The following is a 15816-nucleotide window of genomic DNA, read 5'->3' on the forward strand; positions in this document are numbered from 1 at the left end:
CTTCCACAAAGTTGTTTGTTTCTTAGTGCATTCCATTTATCTGCTCTTTTCATTTGTAAATATTTGCTACACTTTTCAACACATTTGCAATCACCTTTACAAATAGCACAGGATTCAGTATCAACAGGAGCATTTTGCACAGCGTGAGTATTAAGAGCTCCTCGTCGACGACCTTTGTTTAAAGTGCTTGGAATCATTACGATGTTTGCCCCTTCAGCAAGTTGAAGCAGCCACTTACTAAAATCATCCAATGTGCAGTTTTTCAATGTTAGTTTGTGCATTCCCCAAAAGGGACCTAAAAGTCCAGGTAACTTAGAGGCCAATTCCTGTTGAAGTTCAGGGCTGCACAGATGATTCACCAAACCAGAAGCTTTCATGGTGGCACATATGTTTTGTACCTCTAGTGCAAAGTCAACTTTGTTTCTGGACGATTTTCTTTAGGTGCTGCCATTTCTTTGATTTGCGACAACAGGACATCTATTATTAGTTCCGGTCTGCCAAACTTCATTCGTAATGTTGATATTATTTGCGTCACACAATATTCATGCAGCAATAAGTTTCTAACTGAATTTCGTGCTTTTCCTTCCAAAGCTTGTCGAAGACGAAGAAGGTTTTCCGGATCCGAAAATCCACATAGCTTAGTTGTTTGCTCGAATGTGGCCACAAATAAGGGCCATTCTTCTGGGTCACCATCAAATTTAGGAAGTTCTTTTGATATTCCCTTGCGAGCCGCAACCTGTTCACGTGTTATAGTTCGTACATCATTTGAATCAGTTTTTGATTTGGACGCATCTTCTTTTTCCGGCGCTGTGTTTGTTGCGCTTATTGTAAGCATTTCAGATGGAATCCAATCAGTTGTATTTACATTAACCGTTTGGGTAGACGTTTTGATCTCTAAAGCAAGTAATTTTTCTAAGATCTGCTGTAGCAGTGGGTCGTGGTGAGACACTCCAGTACCAACATTAACTAGAGGAACAGTGGGTGGCTGAAGCAGCGTCGCGTTTGTGCTTTCCGCAGCAGGTGCACCTTTAGATGTTGACTGAATCGGATATGATGCTTTTAGCCAGCTTTCAACTTTTAAAATCTCACTTTCCTCATCTGATGATGAAACTTGGTCTTCTTCCTCTGCTAGTTGGGCGGTTAAATTTCTTTGCTTGGTAAGTAATTCTTCCCTTTGTTTCAAAATTGATTGTTGTTCTTGCAGTAGCTGCAATTCAAGATTTATTCGCCTAACATTAGAGGAAGAAGCCTTCGATATCTGAGAACGCGCACGCTTATTGATTTTCTTGGGTGCAGACATCCCATCAAGTTTTTGAATGTCATCTTTTGCTGGGGCAGAGATCTCATGACTACCTAAATGTTCGCCATTTACAGAAGTCGGCAAAACTGTATGAGAATTGCTGAGATCCCGTGCTACCTCTAGATTATCATTACCTAAATCATCTTGAGAAGAATGAGCTTCAGGAAGTGGCCGACTGGTGACCACGCTCAATAGGTTTGGTGTATTTTCTGTACCAGGTAAGGATAATGAAGAGGTTCGAGATACCAGATCGCCGACGAAAGGACGTGAATCTCCATCGTTAAGAGACATGCGACGTTCCTTATGTACTTTATCCAATTTCCCTTCACTCTTGGATTTATCTGATGCATTCTTAGAATTACATGGTGTTTGCTGTGATGCTAGTAATCCACTTGAAAGCAGCCTGGAACAATGGGTACATCGCCAATCACGATGGGCTACTGAAGAAGTCACTCCAACACAAATATAGTGATACCAGCCATCGCAATTATCACAGCGAACCATTCGGAGATTATCCACTTTGTTGCACAAGAGGCAGCTATATGTCTTCTCCTTAGTTCCAGTATTTTTTGGGGCCTTCGGCGGCATATTCCAGAAAGATTTTTTTAAAATGTTCTCAAGGAAAATATATCGATTTTAATTCAATAAATTTATTAAAAAAATCCTAAACAAAACAATTATAATTGAAATTATAAATTTAAAGTAAATAATTTTTATATTACTTTCGTATTCCTTCTGGTGTTCTGCCGCTGGTGCCAAATTGAATTGAGGTTAGTTGGGCTCGTGAGTAACATTAATTGAATTAAAATACTGATTGACAGGTGGATTGGGGTGCGTTTGGATGTTAGGCAAAGGCGTTGCCTGATCTGTCGCAACACTCTGATTTTCGCTAAAGGTTCGAGTATAATCTCTGTTTCTATGCTTGTGTATTCATTTTAAATCTGTAAGGCGCCCATTATTAGCTTCTCCGAAAACGATATTGTTGAAAACGGTTTCTCTCATAATTTTACAATTATGGTTATGATCTAACGATTTCCAGTTAAAGAAAATGGTTGCAGTTGGAGAAACCTCTAGATCCAAGTGTTTTCTTTCTTTGGGAAGAACTCTCGACCCCTACGAGCCTTGTACAAAATAACATAACAATAGAAAATCTTTTTCCAGTTTACTTGTATTAAACAATTCAGCACTTCTTCTAAACACTTGTTATTGAAATGAACATACAAACAAAGGTATACAAAAAATGAACACAGGTTTATTTAAAATATAGTCTTTTTTATCTTCGTCTACTTTCTTAAATGTTCCTATAATGTGTTTAACCATTTAACAACTTTTCAAAAGATGAAGAATGAATCATAAATAATTGTAATCAAGTTTATGGTACCACAACATTTGAAAATGATTATGTACATACTAAAAACTGTCTCAACTATATGAAAAAATATTAATTTGTATTCTCCATCTATAATATACTTAACTTTACGAACCTTTTCAAGGCCTTTAAAACAAAATTCTATGAACTCCTTAAGACACGTTTTTCCAAACTCGTCCCATTAAATGATACAAGGTACTTATATTACAAATACATTTACAATAGATACTAAAAGCGTAGATTTTTTGTCTCTATTTCAAGCCTTACAGTTGTTGATAATATGAAATATTTTAAATAGTTCCACAGTCCTAATTTTTTTTTAGTTGTCATTCTAGATCACGTAAAATTCTTCCAAGTTCTGTTTTAAAAATATTTGCTACATCTAAAATTCTAAATTGTAACTTTCAATTTTTTTTTATTTTGTTGAATATTCTTCATTCCAATGGGTATCAGGAAGTAAATTTTCACAGAGTTCAAGTTCAACAAAAAGTAAAATTAGTTATCAATATACTCCAATACCTATACGAATACCGAAATATCTTAATCTTCAACCAAAAACTGTTTGCTGAATTAACTTTGCAAACAAGTTTCTTTTGATCATGACTTTGAACCTTGAGTTTACGGTATATACTAATATGAATTTAATTATAAAACAAACGAAAAAATTAACATTAACATAAGCTAGCCATCAGCAAAAGGGCTTTTGCAGACTTATAGTATAGCAAATGGCAAATGAAGCATGGCGATGATGACTAGTTGTGAGAAAAATAAACAATAAATTATAGAAACTTAACACAAAAATGTTTGCATACTAAAAATATTATAATTTTAATATCTTTTTGTTTATACTGAAACGAAACTGTGACTAAAACATGTGGAAACTGATTACTATGAAAAATTTTATATTGACGATTTGAAAACTCTGTTTCACTGTGTCAAGAAATACGAATGGATTTCTGACTTTTGAAATAAACAAAACCTAAAAAAGAACACAATTTCAAGTACAATTTTGTTCGATGGTGTGATAGCGACAAATTTATTCATAATCTTCTACATCCGATTCACCTTAAACTTTTCGCAAAAGAAACAAAGATAATTCCGCAAACTAGCACCATTCCGGATGTCGTAGTTCGATGCGAATATAATTAAGTGGCATTCAGCAAATGTATCTCTTCCGGATTGATAAAACAATCACGAAAATCTCGAAATTGCTTAAAATTTTGAACGAGTCAATTTAAAAAAATGACCCTAACCAAAGTGTGTCATGGAAATGTACAAAGTTTGCAGAATATAATAATTTCATTCACAGAATCCAAAATTCCCCTCCATCATTTGACTGTCATTCATTTATTATTAAGATATTCTTTGTATTCCTTTAATCAACAAATGATTTGGTCTTAATCTGGCTGCTCATTGGTTTAGAAAATTTGACAATTAAAATAATAATAAATCTTGAAGAAAAAATAAATAAAAAAATTCTAGGGTAATTTGTTTGGTATATGCATAAAAGCACACAGTTTTTTTTGTTAGATCTTTACGAATTGACCTTTAGGTCGTGTAAGCTTGACCCTAGTGGGTTACGGACATTGACCGTTGGTGTTGACTAGATTTAAGTTTGTCGGTCAATGTTGTAAAATGTGTAAGAAACTGAGATCGTAAAAATGTTGTATTTTTCCATTTTTGTTCATTTTTTTTCTGAGACATGAAAGTATGAGTGCTAGCCGTATATATAATTGATAGGTCTTTAACTCTTAAGGGAATTCGAAATTAAGAGAATTAGTATGTCTATTAGTCGATCATGTATGATATTAAACCTTTTTAAAAATGAAATGAAACTAATTAAAAAGAGGGCAGGATTGTAACAGAATGCAAGCTTTTGACAATCATTATAAATCATTTACTGAATTCACATAAAAAAAAGACTGCAATCACTTTTCTCCAATCATTTTATTGCAATTGTTACAATTATTTTTAACTTCATGTATTCTTTGCATTCACTTAAATTCTTTTTATTAAATTGAAGTCTTTGCATTCTTAGCTAAAAAATTGACCTAAGAATTAATAATTTGTTATATTTTGTTAATATTTTGCTTAGAACCTTGTTTCTTACTCTTAATCGATTCTTATCGTATTCATGAATGTTTTTTTTTATTAAAATATATTTATTTAATTATTTGAAATGTTTTAACGCAATATTATGTACGTACATTCCAATATTTGAAAAAAAAAAACATTAACAAAAATGAGGCTGGGATGCGACCCACACTGATAACTTCCCATCCCATCCGTCGAATTGTCTTGCTTTAAAGTTTGTATGTTTTCTTGTTGGGTTAAAAAAGTTATCAGTTGAATTATTCTTAAAAATTTAAAATTACCAACTATATTTTTCAAAAAAAGAAAAAGTTTAGTTTGAAAATCTTGCTTTGTTAAATAGATTTTTAGTAAAAAAAAAAAATGTTACCAATTTTAGTAACATTTCTTAAATTTTTACAAATTTCATGAACGCAATTAATTTGAGAGATATTAAAAACTGATAAATAATTATAAAAATTCTGCAGTGGGTCTATTAATATGATCAGGGACTGTACGTTCGTACGTCCGTAAGTTCGTGACGTTTTTCTCGTCCTCCATAGCTCAAGAATCAAAAGAGATATTGACTTAAAATAAATTTTGTTATACAGATAATAAAGCAGAACGATGCAGAAAGGGCTCTAAAGAAAATTGCGCGTGCGGTTTTATTTCAATATCAGTTTTAAAAAAGGTGAATATTATTAACCCCAAATATCTCACGAACCAAAAACGCTAGAGACTAGATTTTATACAATATATTGTAATATGATACCAAAAAATTATATTTAAAAAAATCCAATAAACGGTTTTTTTTATAAATAAAAAAAAACTAAAACAAAAATGTGTAACCTCTAAAATTTTACGATTAAAAAATGATTCTATCTCCAAAACAATTTTGTGCAACGAAAAATAACGTTTTTAGCAGCTGGTAAAATTTTAATTTGACTTATTTTATCTCAAATTGTACTTGCCACGATCTGGCAGTCTTGCGTAAAAATAAACAAACCCTATGGCGAAAATTTGTAAAGTTTCCCAATAATTATAATTTGATAAATTATAAGAAAGCTAACGCACTGTTTCGCAGAAAATAAAAAGAGTCTAAAAAAGAGAGCTTCCAAAATTTCACCTCGAATCTAAACCCGAACACGCCAATTAAAAAGATATGGTCCGATATTAAGACACTTACAGGGAGTTATATCCCTACACCGATCAAAGTTATAATAACCAATTCTGAACCGCTCACCAACCCATTAAAAATTGCTGATCAATTTGCAAAATGCTGGTCAACATACAGTAGTGATACTAACTTTTCTTATGAATTCCGCGAAGCATTAAATAAAGTCTACTCAGTTTTTGAATTATCTACTTCTGCCAAATTTATCGATACGCCCATCAACTACGTGGAACTTGATAGTTGCCTTAGTTCTGTAAAAGGAAAAACTCCGGTGTACGATAGCGTATCGTATCCTATGCTTCAGTTCGCCCCTTACTCAGTCAAAAGCCGTATTATGGCACTGTTCAATCAAATCTTTGACCAAGGTATTATACCTCCACTACCATCCCTATTCCTAAACCAAACAAACAATTAACTGATACCAACGGGTATCGACCCATCCCTTTACTACCTTGCACTAGCAAAATCTTAGACAAAATTATTTCAAAAAGATTGTTATGGTACATCAAAAGGCACAATCTCATTAATACAAATCAAGTCGCTTTCAAATTAGGCCGTAGCACCATCGACTCACTGCTGCATATTGATGAGTTTATCTCATCTGCCCTCTCATCCAAAAACCATATCTCACTGGTTTCTATAGATTTTGAGAAAGCTTTTGACCGTATAGGCATACATGCCATACTAAACACATTATCCAAATGGAAAATTGGACCGAGAATGTATAATTTCATTAAATCATTCTTAATGAACAGAAAATTTAGATCCAAAGTTAATAACACGCTTTAAGATATACATGACTTAAGTAATAGTATACCACATCACCTCTTTCAGTTGTCCTTTTTATCATAGCCTACAATGAGTTAAGTGAAATAATTATTAAATTTAAAAATATTGATCATTCTGTCTATGAGGATGACTTATATATAATGTCCAAATGTAATGATACAAACCGATCTGTTCATCTATTTAATGAAAAATAGTTATGTTCACATATACACACTTATTCATATCACAAAAACCATTATTTTGTCAAAGATTGATTATGGCTTAGTTATATATGGCAAATGCGCGAAAACAAACTTAAAGATACTTGATTCCATATACCACGCAGCTATAAGGACATCATTAAAAGCTTTTAGGACAACACCAATAAAAAACATGCATTGAAGACCGCATAGAGTTTTTGACATCCCGACTCATCCGAAAAATTTGAGAATTATACCGTTCCCAAATTAACACTGATTCAACAAAAATTTTGAAACGAAAAAAGGTGCCAAAAAAACCCTCTACCTTATATAAAGCATTGAGCTTGCCAATACTATTATGACATGGTACCATGTGTGAAGAACTCCATCGTCGAAAAATACCCTCCCTGGTTGCTCCCGAAAGAAGCTATCAATATCAGCTTGTCGAAACACAACAAAGTCGCTACCCCTAAGGAAACCTTCATCCAACTCTTCCACGAGCTGATAAACCACTTCCCTACCAACATATGGAATGTTCTGTATACAGACGGCTCAAAAAATGATATTGGCACAGGTATGGCAATTTTCAACAAAAATTGTGAGGTTCAATCGGCAGAAAGACTCCCAAGCTACCTCTCGATATTCTCAGTTGAAGCCTTAGCTATTCTTAAAGCAACACAAATTGCTACCAAAGAAAACAGAGAACCATAATTTGCACTGACAGCCTTTCTGTACTTTCCGCCATTAACAACGTTAAACACCACGCATCAGTCATAAAACAAATTCGGGACAACATAATATCCCTTAGTACTAAAATAAAAATTATATGGGTTACTGCACACATTGGTATCTATAAGAGGGAATGAATCTGCTTATCTTAACGCCAAACTTATAGCAACAGACTCAAATGCAGAATTAATTTCTTATCGACCCAGCAAAAACGGTTTGAAGAAATTAAAAAAACTTACTGGGATCAAAGAAAATCACAATTATGGGACGATTACTTTCATCATTACAGCACTATCAATCCGAATGCAACACCTATTTTATACCCTACGCCCACCACAACTTTGATGAACAGATGCTTCCTCCGACTCCGACTTGGACACACCCGTTTAACACACAGCTACTTAATCAATAAAGAACCCGCCCGACTTGCCATCTTTGCCATCCAAACGTTCCACTTACAATTAAACACCTAACTACCGATTGCAGTAAAATAAACAATCTTTGCAATGGTCTTTTAAATTATAGTAACCTTTTGAATATTCTTTCAGTTCCCTCTGAACTTAACATAAAAAATGTATATAGAATCTTAAAAACCCTAGAAAAAATTTAAATTAACCTCTGTATCTCTTCCTTTGGGCGGTCGGGGATGTTCAAATCAAGAGTTATGCCACTCTTGCTTTGTACACCCTAGACCGCCCAAGGATTTTTATTTTATCAAAATTATTTACAACCTCAAATGTATCAATCGCAGCAGAAAGCCCTGGAAAGGAAAAGGCAATTGAATAATAAAGTTAAGTTTTGTGAAATTTCAAACAACATTAAAAAAAATTTATATGACGGATTCCAGCCTTTTTTCAAACATTTTACTATAATAATTGAAGTTTAAAAATAACTATGTTTTAGTTGGAGTTCGATTTAAAATTCAGGTTACAGAAAAAATTAGTATAAAATTATGTTTTTTAAGGTTTTCCAGGTGTTTTTTGGGATGTAGCTCATTTTATTTTAGTAATAAGAAATTATTAAAAGTTTTTTGTCTGTTTATAAAAGATTTAACTACCAAAATATGAGATAAACGCTTTTTACTTAATAAATTTTTAATTAAACATGACATTGCGATGGTAGCGAAATAGAAAAAAGTGGGTTCCCCGATTTCGTCCGTTTCTCTGTCCGTCAATCTGTCCTCGGCCCCACAGCCCGAACCATTCGGTCAATTGACTTCAAATTTGGAAACTAAGGTCCTAAGCCGATTCAAGTTAGGCGTTTTGTTCATTGTTTGTCCAAAAATTGAAAATTCGAATCTTCTCAAAAACCAATCAGTAGATTTTCATTAAAATTTCTCTAGACTTGGCTTCTTTTAACAAAAAAAAAACATATTTTTGTACCGAGAAGGGTACAATATAAAAATATATGATATCTAATCAAAAATGACATAGTTTTTATTTTTGATTCGATATCTCGAGACCGAATTTTTATTTTGTACAAAATTGAAATGTTAAAAGTAAATTAATAAGCTCTAAAAAATCTCATACAAAAATTATTTTTAAATCTAGCTTAAGAAAATGTATTTTATAAATAAAAAAAATAGTTGAAAACCGCTATAACGATTTTCAAATACAAATTTAAAAAAAAATCAAGTTTTTTTTTAAATACAGGAATTGTTTCTAGCATTCTTTTTGGATACATAAGAAGAAGCGTGCGATCAAGTTGTGCACGTTATTTTTTATAAGAAATAAAAACTTTCAAAAAATGCAGCAAATATTGGAACTGTATTTATTTTCAATTAAATTGAAATTTTTTTTGAGAAAAAACGAAAACCTTAAAAAACTACAAAAAACTGATAAGATAAGTTTTCGACTCAAGTATTATAAAGAAGATTATTATAAAAGAAAGATTATGGTTTAAATTTGTATATCTCACGCAAAATAATGTTATTAATATTTTGTCAAAGTTTTAAGCAACTCTATAGACAGGATGGGAAGTTATCAGTGTGGGTCGCATCCGAGCCTTTTTTTAAATAAAAGTCGAGAGGACTTCTATATGATCGACCGCTTGTATTCTTTTGGTAAGATACGAATAGATCACCTTGAATGCCTTTGATAGAAATGGCAATATTGAAATAAGCTTTAAGTGATATCCTTTCAGAACGGGTTTTATTTTTGGCATTCTCCCATCGTATTAATAAATTAATATGTTTATGGCAACAGTGTAGGCTGCAATTTCTAAGAACGACGGAAGCATTTCATCCAATCCAATAGCTTTTGATTAGAATGGGAAGATTATTTTTGCCACATCTTCAGCAGATATATAGTGAAAAAAGCCGAATGAACATTCTTCCTAAGAATTACTATCGTAAATAGAAGATATTTAACTGCACTGTTTAAACCCTTCTAAGTCGATAATTAATATGTAAAGCAACAAATATAAGTATGCTTTCATCACAAGTTGAGAGGTACAAGTCCAAATTTCTTATATTTCAAGTGCAAAAAGAACGATTTTTATTTTTATAGCATGATATATTTCAAATACCAATTTTATAAAGAGGAAGATATTGTATATTGCAATAATAAACAACCTAATATACACTCTGATTATGCAAAAGTCTTCAAGGACACTACACTTTATTTATATGTGACACACCTTCACACATCATTTAATTATTTAATTGTGCAGAAATGCTTTGTCTCTAATGTAAGCAACAAAAAAAAATAAAATCTGCCCTCTGTTCTTCACCCATGTTATTCAAGCGTCAAGTGATTTGCTCGCGCGTAATTTCATAATAAACGCGACAATATTATTATTTAAACAAAACTAAATAAAAACTCACAAATTAATGCATCTAGTGTCCGAAGATCAAGCAAAGATCAATGAAATCCACTGAATATCCACATTATGTACACATTTCGCACTATAATACACGTGGAGAATTAATAAATAATAAAATTAATTTTTATATTTATGTGTGTAGGTAAATACGACTTTAGTGTGATTATTTTTAACCTAACTAATTTGTTTTGGTTTAAATTTCCGCAACAAAACTTTCAATTATTATAAATATTTTTGTTTTTCTTCACTTTTTTGTTTACATCTTGAGGGAAACTTTTTTAAACTGTTATTGTAATTAACGGAAATATCTGTAATAATAGTCTTTTTAATTAGGTCCTTATAGACTGAATACTTTTCCGTGAATTTGCTTCCGTCATCAGAACAAGGTTGTAACCTTTTCGAGGTAAATGCATCTTCGCACCAACCGCACAGCCAACCGCATCACATCAGAGTCAGAAAGAGAAACGACCTTCACCAGTCGTAGTGGAATCAAGTCGGGGAAACACTCGCCTGACCGGTAACCCTTGTAGTCAATTATAAATTTTCAGACTTTGTTTATAGGTCCGAAGAAAATGTAGAAAAACAATAACGTCAATTGGGGCAGACGGTCAAGACGGTAAAGTACTGAAATGCAGGAATTTGCAATGGACGCATAATTTTTAGAAACCGGTCAATCAATATCGTATAAGCGGGCTCTGGGATCTGGAAAGACATAAACCATAGCCGGCTGTAGATATTTTTATAAGTGGGGCAGTTAATAATAAGTGAGCTTGGACTGCTCGTAAAATTTTATTTAAGATTTACCAAGCCTTAAAATAGCTTTTATTTCCATCTTCTTCCAAGATAATTCTTATATAATAAAGAAAGACTTCTCTTACTTTAGTTGGGGGGCATAGTGTCCCAATTTCTCACTCTTCCACTCCGCTCAAATTCTCCAAACAAGGTAATTTAAAGATAACTTGCATTTTTACTTTTCTCCATAAGCCGGTTGGTAAAGCTGTAGCTGTAGCTGCAGATGCTTGTAAAACAAGATCTTAACTCTGAGGGTCTTACTCTTTTCTTTTTTTTTAAGTCTCTTAACGACAATTTTGGATTCATGAATGACTGTAGTAAAAGAAAACAACAATTTTTAATACAACCGTACCTAAAGTAAAGTATTTTTTTTTCTTTTTTTTAAGTTTGAAGCTTGAAGCGCACCAGGTTGCATTTTACTTTCGATGGAAACCGGCTTCATATAACAAACGACCTTGTAACTTTTACTGAGCCACGAGATGTGAGATATCAGTAATGGGATGGTGCGTCTTCTTCTTGTATTCGTGGTCTGGTTCGAGATGGTAATATTTTGATTCTGGAATTATTACATAACATTTTTTGGTAAACCCGTATTTTTTTTCTCTTTACTTTATAAGAAAAAGTCTTCGTGAGACAAGACCATCGGTAAGACAATTTATAAATTATAAAAAATTGCCATAAATTCCGATTATTTTTAGTCAGCAAAGAAGTTGGTATATAAACGTATCTGGATGGACATGTTTTTATAAGGTTTTTATATACTTTTGGGTTTCAATGCCGAATTCTTGTATGGTCAAAGGTAATTACAGTAACAAGAGGTATTTATGAAGAACAGTGCTAGTTAATTGCTGCAACACTTTGTTTTAAGTAGAGAAGTATTGTGTAATATGGGTTATTAAATGTTATGCAAGGGCAAGAAGTTTAATTGTCAATGATGGAATGTATTTGTTATAAAGCCAAAACCTCTATGAGTTTTAATGTATTTTATTTTTTTGTTTAATATACATACATAGATATAGTTAAAAAATAATTTTAAATATACCGTAAACAAGTTATAGAGCATATTGAAAAAGAACTTTAGAAGTGTTAACTGACGTAAAGGGTACTCTATGACGTGTTTCGATGCTGCGTTTTATATTCATTAAGGGGTCAAATCTAATGGGATAAACAGAATGGTTGCATTCAACAATAAAAATTATTTAAAAACGTGTTTCAAAGTGTTTATTATGAATGAAATTAAATTAAAGAAAACGGATATTTTTCTTCAGGATTTTCCAATAAGACGTTTCATTTTGAATAACCCACTATCCTGTCATATTTTGTAATTTGACTAATAAAAACTAATCTTTTCTTTTCAAAATAGAACAATACAGCCTATTTACGCAAAGAATTTGTTAAAACTCACAATAAACCCGATACAAAATTATTTGTCATCATTTCGCAAAACTAAAGCACTCTTGGGTAGTCGTGAAACACATTTATTAATCAGGCAACTAGTGTAAAAATAAGCTTTTACGACAAATTAGTGATGTTAAAATAGAATCCAATTGAGAGTATCGTTTGTAGTATTGATTTATTGAATAAGGCTTCTACAAACACCGTATTTTCTGTAAGGACTTAAAGGCGATTAAAGTTAAGTTCATACAAGAACTAAAGACGGATAGTTACCTTTAACTTCGTACTGATTGGGTTCGTAAAATAATATTGATTTTCATCAATATTCTTAATGGGGTTCATTTCCACCCTAGAGGGTACGTTATAATCAGATTTGTTGAATTGGGGCTCGGAAAATGCAAAAATGATTATTGGAAAGCCTTTCCAATCTCCACGTGTTACCGTTTTGTGCTTTTTCGAAAATAAGGTTGGTGTAAATGGTGCGGTGAACTTATTGCAATTGAGCTACGCATTAGTAATGATTTTTTGCATCAAAAATTGCAACACTTAATTTGTAAAGGGTGATTTTTTAAAAGCTATAGGAAGGTTTTTAAAAAAACAAAAAACACACAAAATTTAAAAAAATGCATGAAATCGATAGTTCGGGTTGTATAATTTAATATTTAAAGATTATTTCATGCAAATGTTGATTTTGACCTTGACTGCACCTTAAATGGTCCATGTCCAATTTTGGCATTCTCTTTCCAACATTTCGGCCGGTATCGCACGAATAACTGCTTCAATGTATAACTTCCAATACGTCAATTAAAGCGGAAAGTTGGATTTCATCTCACGATAGCACTCACCATTCACAGTTAAGTTACGATACGCATCATCTTTGAAAATGTACGGTCTAATGATGCCACCAGCCCATCTACCGTACCAAACTGTGACTTTTCTGGATACGTTTTTAGCTCTTGCAATGCTTCTGAATGATATTTACTCCAAAATCGACAATTCTGCTTATTTATGTACCCTGACCATATTTACGTAACTGATTTTTTGGATCAACTAAAACCCAGACTGTAATGTAAGCCAGCTGCACTTGCAGTTCTTCATCTTCAATAATTTTTTTTCTGCAAATGCAACACAGCCTGCATCATGACGAATTTTTTGATCCGAGCAAAACAGTCTGCATAATATGCTGCTGCCTCTAACCACGTACCCCAGAGAGTTAAAACCTAATTTAAATGAAAATTCAAAAATACGACTTCAAATTCAGTTTCAAAAAAAACTTACAGGTTCCATATTCTTAAAAATAGCAATACTAAATGGAGTCTTCACAAATACTTTTTTCAAGTTCGCAACATAGGCGTCAAATTTTGAGTAGTGCCTTTACAAACTCTGTTTAAACCTTGAGCGAAGCAAGTTTCGTGAACCATTTTCGAGTACAATCCTTGTAAAGTTTTGCCACTCGTATTCATATACAATGCAGCGTCTGTTACCAACAACAAAACCTTTTCTTTCTTAAGCTCTTCGGGCCACAACAATCGCATCAAATCGTCACAAAGCTGGGTTTTTACTAAGGATACTCAGCGTTATGCCAAAATGTTTGCATTTCTTTTAATGCTAAGTCAATTATTACATATTTCTTAACAAAATTATTTAATAAAATAAAATAATGAAAAAGCAAAAAAGGCAGAAAAAGGCAACAATGAAAAGTATGAAAAGTCAAAAAAGGCAAAATAAAATACATATATGTATTTTATTTGCAAACACCAGGGCTTCATGCATGCGTATGTCGAAAGTCAATTTCATTTTCCGTTCAACCAAAAAAAAAGGCAAAATAAGTAAAATCCTATCCCTGCTTATGACAATCGGCCAACGAGAAATTTAGATTTCTTTTAGGGTCACGTAAAAGGTAAGATACATATTAATGCTCCTTAATAGATTTAAGATTCTAAAGATGGAAGAAGTTTTGTTATTGAGGATATAAAACATCGAATTGGTCAATTTCATGAAAAGGCCTTAAATCCAATTTATTCTTTTATCATTAATTTTTGAAATTAATTTTCATACAGCTGAAGATGTGAAAACAAATATTCCAAAAATTCTTAATACTGCATTTTCGAACTCTAAATTCATTCTTTAACACAAAATTAAACCTTAATTCCTGAATCGAATTTCTAGCAGTAATGGCCTAGTAACAATTTTTTATTAAGTTAGAATGTTGTTTACTTTTAGATATAGTTATTCTTAATGGCTGGTGGTTTTTATGTATAGGTTTTACTCCCTTTTTACAAAAGTGTAAGCTATGATTAATATCATCAGCGAAACATTTTATTAAAAATTACAGACAATGTATCATGTGGTAAAAATAAGAAAGAATTTTAGAGACAAAACGGAGTCCTGGGGCACACCAGCATTTGTATTATGGAATTCTGACTTACAATCATCCAATACTACTTGAATTGGAAGGACATAAAAGAAATTTCTAACCCAACGAAGGGGTGTTTTATCTTAACCGAATGCACATATTTTTGGTAAGAGGACTGGAATCTAAATTCTATGAAATGACTTTGAAAAATAAAGTGCAATAATCTTACTTTCTCCAAAATAATGTAAATATTTGACACTTTCGATCTTCGAGATATTTCTTGAGCTGATAATTAATCAGAGATCGATAATAATTAGAGGAGGACGATTTATTTTTTTTTGGGTATGGCCTGGACAAATTCTGCTATCCACCTACTCGGAATGAGAGCTGCAGAGTAAAAAAGAGGAAAAAGCTTACACTTTGTAGTTTTTATAACTTTGAAGAACTCCTCTGTAGTGGGATTGTTAAGAAAGTTGAGATCTTTAAGGAATCTAGCTACAGTGTCATTACGAATAAAAATTAGTCCAATAAAATCATTTTTCCTGCAAGGAGTCAAAACACTCGCACCGTTGAATTGGCTGCGAACATCCTAGCAAAGAGATTAAGGTAGAAACCGCGGAAAAGGGTGGGCTTTATTATGGCGGAAACTTATTTCTTTAACCCTATTAACAGCTCGAATCAAACCATGCGTTTTCTTGGAGAGCTTTGACACGAGAAATTTGCAGATACAAAAACTTTTTATTTTATTTATTTTTTTTTTATTGAGGTTCAATTCATTGCGCATGCTTTCTTCAGACCATATTTTACAGATAAGGTATTGTATGCCCCTAACCAAATTAT

The 15816-nt window shown here is 32.4% G+C and overlaps 1 long non-coding RNA gene across 1 annotated transcript; it reads left to right on the forward strand.

Annotated features, from left to right (window-relative positions):
* Positions 1-11144: 11144 nt before the first annotated feature.
* Positions 11145-12366, forward strand: LOC129942682 (uncharacterized). The gene is made up of 4 exons (XR_008781078.1): positions 11145-11376; positions 11612-11767; positions 11843-11870; positions 11924-12366. It is a non-coding gene; the product is annotated as an uncharacterized LOC129942682 (long non-coding RNA).
* Positions 12367-15816: the final 3450 nt, after the last annotated feature.

This window comes from Eupeodes corollae, chromosome 1 (assembly GCF_945859685.1).
Source record: "Eupeodes corollae chromosome 1, idEupCoro1.1, whole genome shotgun sequence".
NCBI classification, from domain to species: Eukaryota; Metazoa; Arthropoda; class Insecta; order Diptera; family Syrphidae; genus Eupeodes; species Eupeodes corollae.